This window comes from Oryctolagus cuniculus, chromosome 19 (genome assembly GCF_964237555.1).
Source record: "Oryctolagus cuniculus chromosome 19, mOryCun1.1, whole genome shotgun sequence".
NCBI lineage: Eukaryota > Metazoa > Chordata > Mammalia > Lagomorpha > Leporidae > Oryctolagus > Oryctolagus cuniculus.
In genome coordinates this window covers 19,182,617-19,195,262 of record NC_091450.1, presented here as the reverse complement: position 1 = coordinate 19,195,262, position 12,646 = coordinate 19,182,617, and the positions used below count along the sequence as shown (strand labels likewise).

The window sequence follows — 12,646 nt, the reverse complement described above, 5'->3', positions numbered from 1 at the left end:
CTCTTCACTGGAATCCAAGTGAGGTTGCTGTGGGAGTGATGCTTGGTGACCTGAAGCTAGGTCGTAAAAGACGAAGCACTTCCACTTGGTTCTCTTGGGGTGCTCCCTCTTGGAACCCCGCCACCATGCCATAAGGGAGTGCAAGAAGCCCATGAAGGGCCCCGTAGAGAGGGAGTGGGACCACTGCCCACGCCCTGGCCTCATTCCCAACCGACAGCCATGTGGTTGAGCTGTCACAAAGTGGGTCCTCCACGACCCGAGAGCCTCATACTGCAGATGTCTCCCCTGGCTCCCAGCCCGGTCCAGATCCGAGCCTGGTGTGTCTCATTTGTTAGTATAGTACTCGTCTCAATATATAATTAATTATTTGATGAATGGCTGCCTCCCCCATGAATCATTGCTCTCTGTATAAGAAGAGAACGTGTCTATTCTGTTCATCACAATACCCTTAGCACCTAACACAGGGTAGAGAGGAAGAGGAAGGGAGGGGAAGAGAAGATACAGAGATTTAGGGTCGAAATGGAGGGATCACCGGGCCTTCCTAACTGAGTAGGAGTCATAGTGACAGCTGAGTGGACAGGAGTGGATGATGTTTTTTCTGCCGCTATAACTGGGTAATTTATAAAGAACAGAGATTAATTTCTTACAGCTCTGGAGGCTTCAAAGTTCAAGGTCAACTCATCCAGTGACCGTTTCTGCTGTGTCATCCTACAACAATAAGTGGAAGGGCAGAGGAGAGAGAGATGGAGAGGCGGAGACACGACAGAGAGAGAAAGGAAAGGAAGCTGCACGTAATTCATGCTTTCATCAGGAACCACTTAGGAATCCACTCCTGAGGACCGCCCGACCACCATGTCCCACTGAGGATGAAGCTGCCAATGCATGGATTTGGGGGGACTCATTCAAACCCTAGCAAAGGAGGATGGGGGTGAGGATTTGCCAAGGAAATCAGAGAGGCCTAGAGGAGAAATGTGTTCCTCACTTATTCCAGGCAGTTTGGCCTCCTGGAGACTGGGAAAGAGGCAGAGGAGGTGTGGAGTAGGCTGAGCTACAGCCTGCCAAGTGGGGAATGATGAGGAAATAGCCGTTCATTGAATGTGCGCTATGTTGTCCACTCTGAGCTATGTGTTTCTCCTGCACCTGCTGATTTGTGGCCACATCAGGGTTCCAGGAGACAGGTACTAGTATGGCCTTCTCTTTTATAGATGCAAAAATTGAGGCTCAAAGAGGTACAGCCATCTGTCCAAGGCCACACAACTAGCCAGGATTTGCACTCGGTTCTGTGTAGTAACAGACCTCATGCAGATAACATGGTCTCTGCATGGAGGCTCCAAGTAGACAGCAGAGCTCCAAGAGGGTCCAGGATGTGTTCACAAGGCTGTTCCCCAAGGTCAGTGCAGCAAGGAGGTTCCAGGCCTGGAGCCAGGTGCCACCTTGCCTGCTTGAGTTCAAGGTCGGCTCACCTGTGTGACTTGTAGCAAGGTACTTAACCCTTCTCTGCCTCTGTTTTTTGTTCTATTTTCCTCACAATGACTGAAGATCAGAAAGGAAAGAGGGGGCTGGCATGGGTAAAGCCACTACCTGTGATGCCAACATCCCATATGGGCACTGGTTCATGTCTTGGCTGTTCCACGTCTGATCCAGCTCCCTGCTAATGGTCTGGGTGCACATTAGCAGGAAGCTGGAAGAAAAGCAGAGCCAGGACCCAAACCCAGGCACTCTGATATGGGATGCCAGCATCCCAAGTGGCAACTTAACGAATGAGCCAAATGCTTGCCCTTCTGCACTCTTTTCCAACAAGGGAAAGTCTTTGGCATGGGTGTCGTGGTACAGCAGGTTATGCCACTGCTTGGGACGTCCATTTCCCATATGACAGTGTCTGGAACTGAGTCCTGCCTCACCTTCACATCCAGCTACCTGCCAATGCACAGTCTGGGAGGCAGCAGATGATGGCTCAAGTACTTGGGTCCCTGTCACCCACGTGGAAGACCCTGATGGAGTCTTGGCTCCCGGCTCAGCCTGTCTCAGTCCTGGCTGTTGCAGACAACTGGAGAGTGAACCAGTGGATGAAAGATGCCTCTCTCTCTCTCCCTCTCTCTCTCTTTCTCTCTGCCTTTCACATAAATAAAAATAAGTAAACTTTTTAAAAAAGAGTGAAAAAGTCCTTGTTCTGTGGACACGTGATTTCATTATAAAAACCATACAAAACAGATTTATCTAATCCCGCCAGAGTATCAAATATTCTGTCCACTTGCTGGGCAGAGAAAATGGCCAGACCTTGGACGTGGCATCTGGCCAGGACTCTTCCCAGCTGTCTGACCTTGAGGAAGTCACTTTGTGTCCCTTCAGTTGCACTTGCTTTCCTCCAGAAACAACCATACCTGTGTCTCACCATCTTGTGAGCTTGAGCTGGAATGATGCGTGGGCAACAGTTCACGCAGTGGCTAATAGATGGGTGAGTACTTCAAAAAATAATAGCCATTTCTGTTCTTAGGATTGGATATGGTACAACAAGACTGCAGATCAAGACAGCTGCTGTAGGCCGGGGCTGTGGCATATAAGGTAAAGTTGTGGTGCTGGTGCTGTGGCGAGGCGGGTTAAAGCCCCAGCCTGCAGAGCTGCATCCCATATGGACGCCGGTTTGAGTCTTGGCTGCTCTTCTTCCGACCAGCTCTCTGGTATGGCCAGGGAAAGCAGTGGAAGATGGCCCAAGTCCCTGGGCCCCATACCCCTGTAGGAGACCTGGAATAAACTCCTGGCTCCTGGCTTCGGATCATCTCAGCTCTATCCGATGCGGTCATTTGGGGAGTGAACCAGCAGAATGGAAGATCTCTCTCTGGCTCTACCCCTCTGTAACTCCATCTTTCAAATAAATAAAAATTTAAAAATTTAAAATTTTAAAAAATTGCAGCCTGTGGTGCTGGCATTCCATATGGGCACTGGTTTGAGTCCTGGCTGCTCTACTTCCCATCCAGCTGTGTGTTATGGCCTGGAAAGCAGTGGAAGATGGCCCAAGTGCTTAGGCCCCTGCACCCACATGGGAAACCCAGAAGAAGCTCCTGGCTCCTGGCTTTGGACCTGCCCAATTCTAACTGTTGTGGCCAATTAGGGAGTGAACCAGTGGATAGAAGATCTCTCTCTGTCTCTCCCTGTCTGTCTCTCTCTAACTCTGCCTTTCAAGTAAATAAATAATTAAAAAAAAAAAACCAGTTGCTGTTTTTCTGCTTAATACATCCATAAAGAATTTGAATGTGTCAGGAATTCAATCCAATTCCTTTGAATCATGGTTTGGATGTGGTTGCCATCGTCTTAGGGGATGTGTGTGGCTGAGGTAGAGGTGTGTCATAGTTCTAGGAGCTGCCTTGACTTGTCGGATGAGAAGATGCCATTTCTATAAAGAAACTGTCTCCAATTTGTAAAATTCCACCTGTGGGTTTTTTTTTGTCCTGATTGACCATACCATCTGCTGTGGCTCCTAAGAAAAAGGCTAATCTATTAGGAAAGAAGCAATGATTTCTTTTTAACTGAACAGGCAACTTTTTGCCCCTGGGTTCCTGTGTCCAAACCCACTTCAGCAAGAGTTAGCACAGGAATTCTCTCTTCTTGGGGCCCGAGTTGTGCCGTAACAGGTTAAGCTGCCACCTGTGACACCCATGTGAGGAATGAACCAGCAGATGGAAAATCTATGTGTGTGTGTGTGTGTGTGTGTGTGTGTCTCCTCTCTCTGCAACTCTGCCTTGAAATAAATAAAATAAACTTTTAAAAAAGAATTCCTTCCTCTCTAATCCTCTTGGTAAACCCTCTAGGTAAACAGGCATTGAATGAATTTACTGTTCATCCCTGAAAATGACCTGTTGACTGTTGAATGAGTGTCATTTTACCTGAATGGTTCCATTTAATTTCCTCTAAAACTCTGACGTTAATATGCACCCCTCCCCTCCACCAAAATGTCCACCTCCCTTGCAACAACGTCAAAATGCAAGGACTAGGTGCAAGGGATATGCCACAGTCCAGAACTTGGCAGCTCTGATCCCAGTGGGTTCCAGGCTCTCAGTCCCCACGGACGCAAAGGGACTTTTGGACTTGCCCAAATGCGGTTCAGAATCTGGGCTCCACCACGCACGGTGTGAGTGCTTCTGGCCACTGTTAAGTATTCTCTAAGCTGAGTTGCCTTGCGGGACTTCCTGCGGTCACTCTGCAAGTATCTTCTATCAGACAGGAGGATCTGTTCCGAGAAGCAGTCCCGCGTGGTCCCCGAGGGTCACAGCCCCACCTAGGCAGAGCGGTAATGGGTGGGGGAGTTCTGAGGGAGCCCTTAACCTGCCAGCTGCTCCAGGTGCAAGGGCCACGCCCTCTGCTCGGGAATCGCTGAGTGCTGAGTCACCCAGAGCACCTGTGGAGGTGGGGCCGGTACAGCACCAGAGGCGGCTCGGCCTCTTTTGGGAGGCTCCAGGTCTGAGTGGTCGGGTGACAAAAGGCAGGACATTTTCTGGGGAGACCTCCTCCTCCTAGGAAGGGGCTTTGTGGTCGGGAAGGGGGAGGGGTTCTTAAGACATTTCCACTGGGAAATGGAATTAAGTTTATTTCAGTGAAAAAGTTGAAATCTGTGAACTGTGTGTGTTGGTGGGGGGGTTGTTTTTTGTTTTTTATAATACTATTTTCCAGGAACTTTTTGAAGAACCTGGGAAGGCCCAACAAGGCTTCAGCCTGCCTCCTATGGGACTGTCCCAAGTTGGGGTGAGAGTCCCCAGGGACCCTGCAGGAAGGGGCTTTCTTGGTGCTGCCTGTTGGCTTGGAAGCCCTTCCCACTCCCGAAAGAGACTGGAGAAGAGGAAGCTCCTGGAGCCAGGGAAGGCGTAGAAAGCACTGGCCCCAAGGGTGAGTGGAAATTAACTAGAGCAGGAGGAATTTTCCAAGGGAAGGGCCCAGAGACAAGCGAGCGAGCGCGAGAGGTTCCAGACACCCGAAGGGAACTGTGCAAGGGCAGCAGTCAGCCGACATAGGGGCCAGCGCTGGCTCGGGAGTGACAAACTCTCCGCACCTCTGTGAAAGGAGCGGTGGTGCTTACGCAGTGGGGCAAGTGGCCTTTATTTTTATTCCAGGCTCCTGCCATGCATGGAGAGGAATCCTTAATGCTGGCATGTGTAAGACACACACACACACAAACACACACACACAAGCTTGGGGTTGCCCCACACATTCCCAAGCAGGAGTGGGCAGTGGGCCCAGGAGAAGGAGGGCATGGGGCGGGGACAGAGAGAGAAGACCCCTCAGCCCCTCCTCCAGCAGTGGTGTCCAGCAGGAGAGACGGCTCTCCCAGTTGTCGGCCTCTTTGAGGAGGTCGGGGGGATGGGGGCGTGTCTCCCACAGGCCTCCTATGAAGGAGACGCATCCCTGGGAGGGTTTGATTGACAAGTAGGAGGATGCACAGTGGGGGAGGGGGAGGCGATGGCTTCCAGCCTCGCAGATCTAGCTAGTTACCTGCCTATCCCGTATCACTTGGGATGCCCACATCCCATGTTGGAGTGCCTGGGTTTGAGTGTCAGCTATTCAACTTCTAATTCTAGCTTCCTGCCCATACACACCCTGGGAGGCAGCCACCCCTGTGGGAGACCCAGATAGGATTCTCTTCTGGCTTCAGCCTGGCCCAGTCCCAGCTTTTATGTGCATTTGGGGAGTGAACCAACACATCAAAGATCTCTCTGTCCCTCTCTTTCTGTCTCTGTCTCTCTGCCTTTCAAATAGAAAAAAAAAAAAATGAGAATAAATATTTTTTGAAAAGATTAAAGAAAAAAGGACAGTAAGGGTTTCATACCTGTTAGTTGCTTTTATTATTATTATTATTATTATTATTATTTCTGGCTATTGCTCAGAAAGTAATAATGGTTGACTTGTTAATAATATACCCCTTGCCTAAAAAAATATGGAACAAGAATTTAGAAGTCAATAAGCTGTTTCTTCTAGTGGCAGCCAAAATATTTTAAGCTTCTGAGCTCTCTGGAACCAGACATAGGCAAGGCACCAAAAAATAGGCATGTCTATGTTCTTTCTTTAGGCAGACACAAAGAGACGGGGCGGGGTGAGAAGAGAGAGATCCCATTCACTTGTTCATTCCCCATATACCTGCAATAGCAGGGCCAGGCACTCAATCCAGGTCTTGCACATGGGTGACAGAGACCCAACTACTTGGGCCATCACTGCTACCTCCCAGGGTGTGCATTAGCAGGAAGCTGGATGGGCAGTGGAGCCAGGACTTGAACCCAAGGCACACTGATGTAGGATGTGGGCATCTCGTGTGGTGTCTTACCCACCAAGCCAAATGTCTGCCCCATGGCTGTTCACTAAGAACACTTTATTGAGCCAGCGCCGCGGCTCACTAGGCTAATCCTCCGCCTTGCGGCGCCGGCACACCAGGTTCTAGTCCCGGCCAGGGCACCAGATTCTGTCCCGGTTGCCCCTCTTCCAGGTCAGCTCTCTGCTGTGGCCAGGGAGTGCAGTGGAGGATGGCCCGAGTGCTTGGGCCCTGCACCCCATGGGAGACCAGGAGAAACACCTGGCTCCTGCCATCAGATCAGCGTGGTGCGCAGCCGCAGCGCGCCAGCCGCGGCGGCCATTGGAAGGTGAACCAATGGCAAAGGAAGACCTTTCTCTCTGTCTCTCTCTCTCACTGTCCACTATGCCTGTAAAAAAAAAAAAAAAAAAAAAAAAAAAAAAAAACAAAAACAAAAAAAAAACAAAAAAAACCACTTTATTTATAGAAACAGGTGGGACTCCCATTTGCCAGCTAAGATCGTTGGAACATTAAAATCAGCCTCTGTCATTTGAGAAGTCATTTCAAGTCCTTTCTGTAGGTAGGCTTTTCTCTCTTGTTTGGAATACCCTTTGAACACTCTGGTAGGTGTGTCTGTACAGCTTACATGATCATATTACAATAAAACAAAGTGAAACACCACCAATAAAGTTCCCATTTTGTCATCCTGAAAACTCATGAATTCAGACTCTGTGAAATTCATGAATGAGGCCAAAGCTCATAATTGCTGTGATGAAGAATCACAATGGTGACTGATTTCATGTCGACACCCTCTGCCTTGCCTTGACTTGGCACGGAGCTGACACACCATGAAAGTTGTTGTTTAGACAGACAGACCTCCCTCCGTATCTGCTGGTTCTGCATCAGTGGGTTCAACCAACCACAGATCGAAAGTATTTGGAAAAAAATTGCATGCATCTGAACTGAACATGTACAGACTTTTTTGCTTGTCATTATTCCATAAACAATACAGTACAATGACTGTTTACATAGCATTTATATTGGCTATTATGTGTAGTCTAGAGATGATTTAAAGTATAAACTGGTGGGGTGGTGGGCATTCGGTGCAGCGATTAAAAACACTGCTTGGGATGCCTGAAACCCATGTAGGAGAGCCTGGTTCAAGGTCCATTTCCATCCCAGTTTCCAGCTAATGTGCACCCTAGGAGGCAGCAGGTGTTGGCTCAAGTAATTAGATCCCTGCCATGCACATGAGCGAACCAGACTGATGTCCCAGCTCCTGGCTTCAGCCTGGCCCAATCCCAACCATGGCAGGTCTTTGGGGAGGAAACCACCAGATGAGATCTCCATCTCTCTCTCTCTCTCTCTCTCTCTCTCTCTCTCTTTCTCTCTCTCTCTCCCTGCCTTTCAAGTAATAATAAAATATATTGGGAGGCCGGCGCCGCGGCTCACTAGGCTAATCCTCCGCCTTGCGGCGCCAGCACACTGGGTTCTAGTCCCGGTCGGGGCGCCAGATTCTGTCCCGGTTGCCCCTCTTCCAGGCCAGCTCTCTGCTGTGGCCAGGGAGTGCAGTGGAGGATGGCCCAAGTGCTTGGGCCCTGCACCCCATGGGAGACCAGGAGAAGTACCTGGCTCCTGCCATCGGATCAGCGCGGTGCGCCGGCCGCAGCGCGCCGGCGGCGGCCATTGGAGGGTGAACCAACGGCAAAGGAAGACCTTTCTCTCTGTCTCTCTCACTGTCCACTCTGCCTGTCAAAAAAAAAAAAAAATACATTGGGGTTGAACCCAGGTTCTAAGCAAATACCACATCACCTTATGTAAGGGCCTTGAGTGCCCATGGCTTTTGGTATGCTTGGGAGATCCTGGAACCAATCCCCCTTGCGCACTGACAGCTGCACAGTAGAGCGATGGCCTTGGCTTAGCTTAGCCCAAAAAGCAAACCTGCGACCAGGACTCCTACGCCTGCTCGAAAAAGAGTTCTGGGAAGCTGGAGTAGGAGAATTGAAGAGTGAAAAACCGGAGACAGCATCTTGGCAATGGTGAGTGATTGAACTGGGTACCACTCAAGGCAACCAGGGCTCAGTCCCGCTGCAGCCCCTCTAGGGACTACGTAAAATAGGCCTCACAAGTGCCCTCTAGAGGCAGGGGTTCTCCACTGGCACCCATCACTCACTGCTCAGGGGACCATTTCCAGAGAGGACGCCTGCAGGCAGCCTTTGGAGGATGGCACTGTGCAGGCCCCGGGACTGAGTCAGAGATTCTCAAGGCAGTCAAGAGGAAGTGCTAGGGGCCAGCGCTGTGGCATAGTGGGTTAAGCTTCCGCCCACGGCACTCACAGCCCATATGGGCGCCAGTTCAAGTCCCAGCAGCTCCTCTTCTGATCCAGCTCTCTGCCATGACCTGGTTAGGCAGTAGAAGATGCCCCAAGTCCTTGGGCCCCTGGATGCATGTGGGAAACCCATAAGAAGCTCTTGGTTCCTGGCTTCGGATACCCCAGCTCCAGCCATTGCGGCCATTTGGGGAGTGAACCAGCAAATAGAAGACCTTCTCTCTGTCTTTCCCTCTCTCTGGCTGTAACTCTACCTCTCAAATAAACAAATAAAATCATCCGTTTGTACACGGATGGCTGCACACACTGATACATGTGCTTAATGAAAAATTTAAAGCAAACCAACAGTCTGTGGACAAAAGAAAATGTCTTATGACCACTGACTTTTAGTCAGCTGGTCCTCCTCCCCAGGGGCAATTTTTGTTTGTATACCAAGTTCATAGAAAAATGGAATGAAAAAATGAGTTTATTTAGGGGCAGAGTTATTGAAACCCACACATACAAGGGCTCTTCCAAAGATTCATGGAAAATGCCTACTATGAAAAAACCAGGGGGCCAGCATTGTGACACAGCTGGTAAAGCCGCCGCCTGCAATGCCTGCATCCCCCATGGTCGCTCAGTCGAGTCCCAGCTGCTCCCCTACTGATCCAACTGCCTGCAAACGGCCCAGGAAAAGCAGCGGGAGATGACCCAAGTGCCTGCACCCCTGGTACCCATGTGGGAGACTGGAAGAAGGTCCTTGCTCCTGGCTTCAGCCTGGCCCAGCCCTGGCCATGGCAGCCGTCTGGGGAGTGAACCGGCAGATGGAAAACCTCTCTCTCTGTCTCTTACATTCTCTCTGCTAATCTGCTTTTTACATAAATATAGCCTCGCTCTTTCACACACTTAATTCTCTTTCTCCTCCATTAATAAATATTTAAAAAATTCAAAAATTATGGTTATAAATTTTAAAAAATTGTACCAAAATACATTTATCTCTTAATTCTGTTTTCCATTAACTTTTGGAAGTCTGTTTGGGTGTGTTTAGAGCTCCCCATTCTTTGGAATGACTGCACAGTATTTTTTTTTTATTTGAAAGAGTTACACATGGAGAGGAAAGGCAGAGAGAGAGAGAGAAACAGAGAGAGAGGGAGAGGGAGGGAGGGAGAGACAGGTCTTCCATCCGATGGTTCAATCCCCGATTGGTCACAACGGCCAGAGCTGTGCTGATCCGAAGCCAGGAGCCAGGAGCTTCTTCCAGGTCTCCCACGCGGGACAGGAGCCCAAGGACTTGGGGCACCTTCTACTGCTATCCCAGGCCATAGCAGAGAGCTGGATCAGAAGAGAAGCAGCTGGGTCTTGAACCGGTGCCCATATGGGATGCTGGCGCTTCAGGCCAGGGCGTTAACCACTGCGCCACAGTGCCAGCCCTGTGTAGTATTTGATTGGTGGTTGTACCGTAATTTACATACCCTGTGCTTCCACTGATGATATTGATGTTTCCAATAGTTTTTTTAGTGAGTGGAAGCTCTGTTTGTCTCTCTGCCTTCCAAATTACATGAAACGACAATTTAAATATTGCATTTTGGATCTGGTTTCTCTCACTGAGCACAGAACATTCAAGACTCATTTTGTGGCATGTGTCAGTGGTCACTTGCTCTTTGTCACTGTGTGGGACTCATGGGAGGGATAAGTTGTAGTTTATTGATCCATTTACCAATTAGAAAACACATGGTCATTTCTAGTACGGGGCAGTTATGAATAAACCTGCTATTACTGGGTATTGGCTTATGTGTGGACATAGCTTTTTGTTTCTCTTGAGTAAATTCCATGATTGGGATTACTGGGTCATATGATAAGCCATTATCAGTAAGCCATTGGCAAACTGTTTTCCAAGTGGCTATACCACTTTGATTTCCAACCAGCAACATATACATGCTTGCCAGCTGTTTTTGTAGCCTTTCTGGTAGGTGTGTGTAGCTTTTAGTTTACTATACAGGGTGATACAACGAATAGCCTTATACAGCCCAGATATTTCCAAAAGGTTCAAGAAAATGCCTATTATGGAAAAAGTATGCACAGATTTCAAAATTTGTACCAAAATAAATTTATCCCCCCCCTCCTTTTTTTAAAGAGGCAGAGAGACAGAGACAGACAGGCAGAGCTCCCAGCTACAGGTCTACTCCCCAAATGCCCTGGGGCTGGGGCTGGGGCTGGGGCTAGGGCTGCGCCAGAGCCTAGAGCCCCAAACACAATCCAAGTCTTCCATGTGACAAGGACCCAAGTACCTGAGCCGTCACCACTGTCTCCCAGGATCTGCACTGGAGGGAAGCTGTGGTCAGCTGGAGCTGGGAACCAAGCTTACGCACTGTGATATGGGACACAGGTGTCAGAAACACTAGGCTGAACACCTGCTCCCCAAACTCATCTTGTTATTCCATTTTCCACCAGCTTTTGGAAACGCCCTTGTAATTGGGTACGAGTGTATCTGTGAGATATGTTGGTAGCACTCGAGTTGGTGTGTCAAAGGGTGTGAAAGGTTGACTTGGTATTGCCAAACAGCCTTCTGGGTGGTGCTGCCAATCTGTCCAGCTACCCAGTAGGTAAGGTCACACCTGTCCTCACCAACACAGAGTGACTCAATTTCAGTACCTTTTTTTTTCTTTCAGAGAGGCAGAAAAAGACAAAGAGAGCTCCCATGGACTGGTTCACTCCCCAAATGCCCACAATGGCCAAGGCTAGAGCCAGGAGCCAGAAACTCAATCCTGGTATCCCACCTGGGTGCCTCCTAGGGTCTTGAGCCATCACCTGCTGCCTCCTAGGGTCTTGCATTGGTAAAAAGCTTGTTGTCAAGAGTGGAGACGCTCTGATAGGAGATGTGGGTCTCTTTACTTGTGGTCAAAGGCCCACACCACAAGTTTTGAAATGAAATTTTTCTTTAGACAACTGCTGTGTGAGCATCTGTCTCCTCAAGTTGTTGGTGAAGACTTACTGTACGCTTCTGGAGCGGCACCTGCCACACAGAGCAGTGATGGGTGTTAGTTACCGTACAAGCAGGAGCTCTGTACTCACTCATCCCGTTATTATATGCCTCTAGCTCCATGTGCCTCTACATCAGTACATCAGCAGTGCTTTCCCTTCTCTTTTTTTAAAGATTTATTTATTTATTTTATTTAAAAGGCAGAGTTACACAGCAAGAGGAAGAGACAGAGTTACAGAAAGAGGTAGAGCTAGAGAGAGTGTGAGAGAGAGGTCTTCCATCCACTGGTTCACTCCCCAAATGACTGCAACGGCCAGAGCTGAGCTGATCTGAAGCCAGGAGCCAGGTGCTTCTTCCCAGTCTGCCACGCAGGTGCAGGGACCCAAAGACTTGGGCCATCTTCCACTGCTTTCCCAGGCCCTCTGCCTGTCAAATAAATAAAATCTTAAAAAAAAAAAAAAAAGTGGAGCAACCGGAACTTGAACCGTCACCCATATGGGATGCTGGCGCTGGAGGCCGCAGCTTTAACCCACTGCCACACAGCGCCAACCCCTGAAACAGACATTTCAAAAAAATAGTATTTCTATGTCTTCTATTCACTTCATTCCATTGCGTGGAAAATGCACCCATTGAGATTCCACTGAAAAGTAGATTTCTATCATTGGTTGACCAGCAGTTTTAAGAGCACTGTTGTAGAATGTTGGACAATCTCTCTCTTATTTCGTTAAGTCTTTTGACCTTCCTGGCAACACAACTGGCATCACACCAGCTTTGGGGACAGTATTCCCATGTTCCTTTTTTCTTCATTTCCTTGGGATGCTTAGAACTGGCTCGCTCCGCCATCAGTTGTTCGTACAAACAGCTCGTGGGCACCTTACGTGACCAGTATTAAATGAGAGCGGAAGAGCAAGGAGCCTGGATTCGAGTGTCACCGCCGCCGCTTGGGTGAGCTTAGTCTCTTCATCATGGGAGATGCCGTTTCCACCTGTCTAGGACGGGGCTCACAGGCGAATGAGCTAAGAAGCGTGACAGACGTGGCCCACCGGCCGGCAGGTCCGAAGTGCTTAACACAGCGGTTCTCGAAATG

At 49.2% G+C, this 12,646-nt stretch overlaps 1 long non-coding RNA gene across 3 annotated transcripts in view; it reads left to right on the top strand.

Annotated features, from left to right (window-relative positions):
• The window catches only part of LOC103348573 (uncharacterized), a 40,104-nt gene extending 36,898 nt beyond the window's left edge, over window positions 1-3,206 (top strand). The window contains exons 3-4 of one of the 3 annotated variants that reach the window (XR_011384670.1): window positions 2,495-2,562; window positions 2,976-3,206. This is a non-coding gene — a long non-coding RNA (uncharacterized lncRNA). Of the gene's footprint in view, window positions 1-649; window positions 2,152-2,494; window positions 2,881-2,975 lie in introns of those variants that run through there. The other 2 variants (XR_011384671.1, XR_001793485.3) reach the window with 2 other exon arrangements.
• Window positions 3,207-12,646: the final 9,440 nt, after the last annotated feature.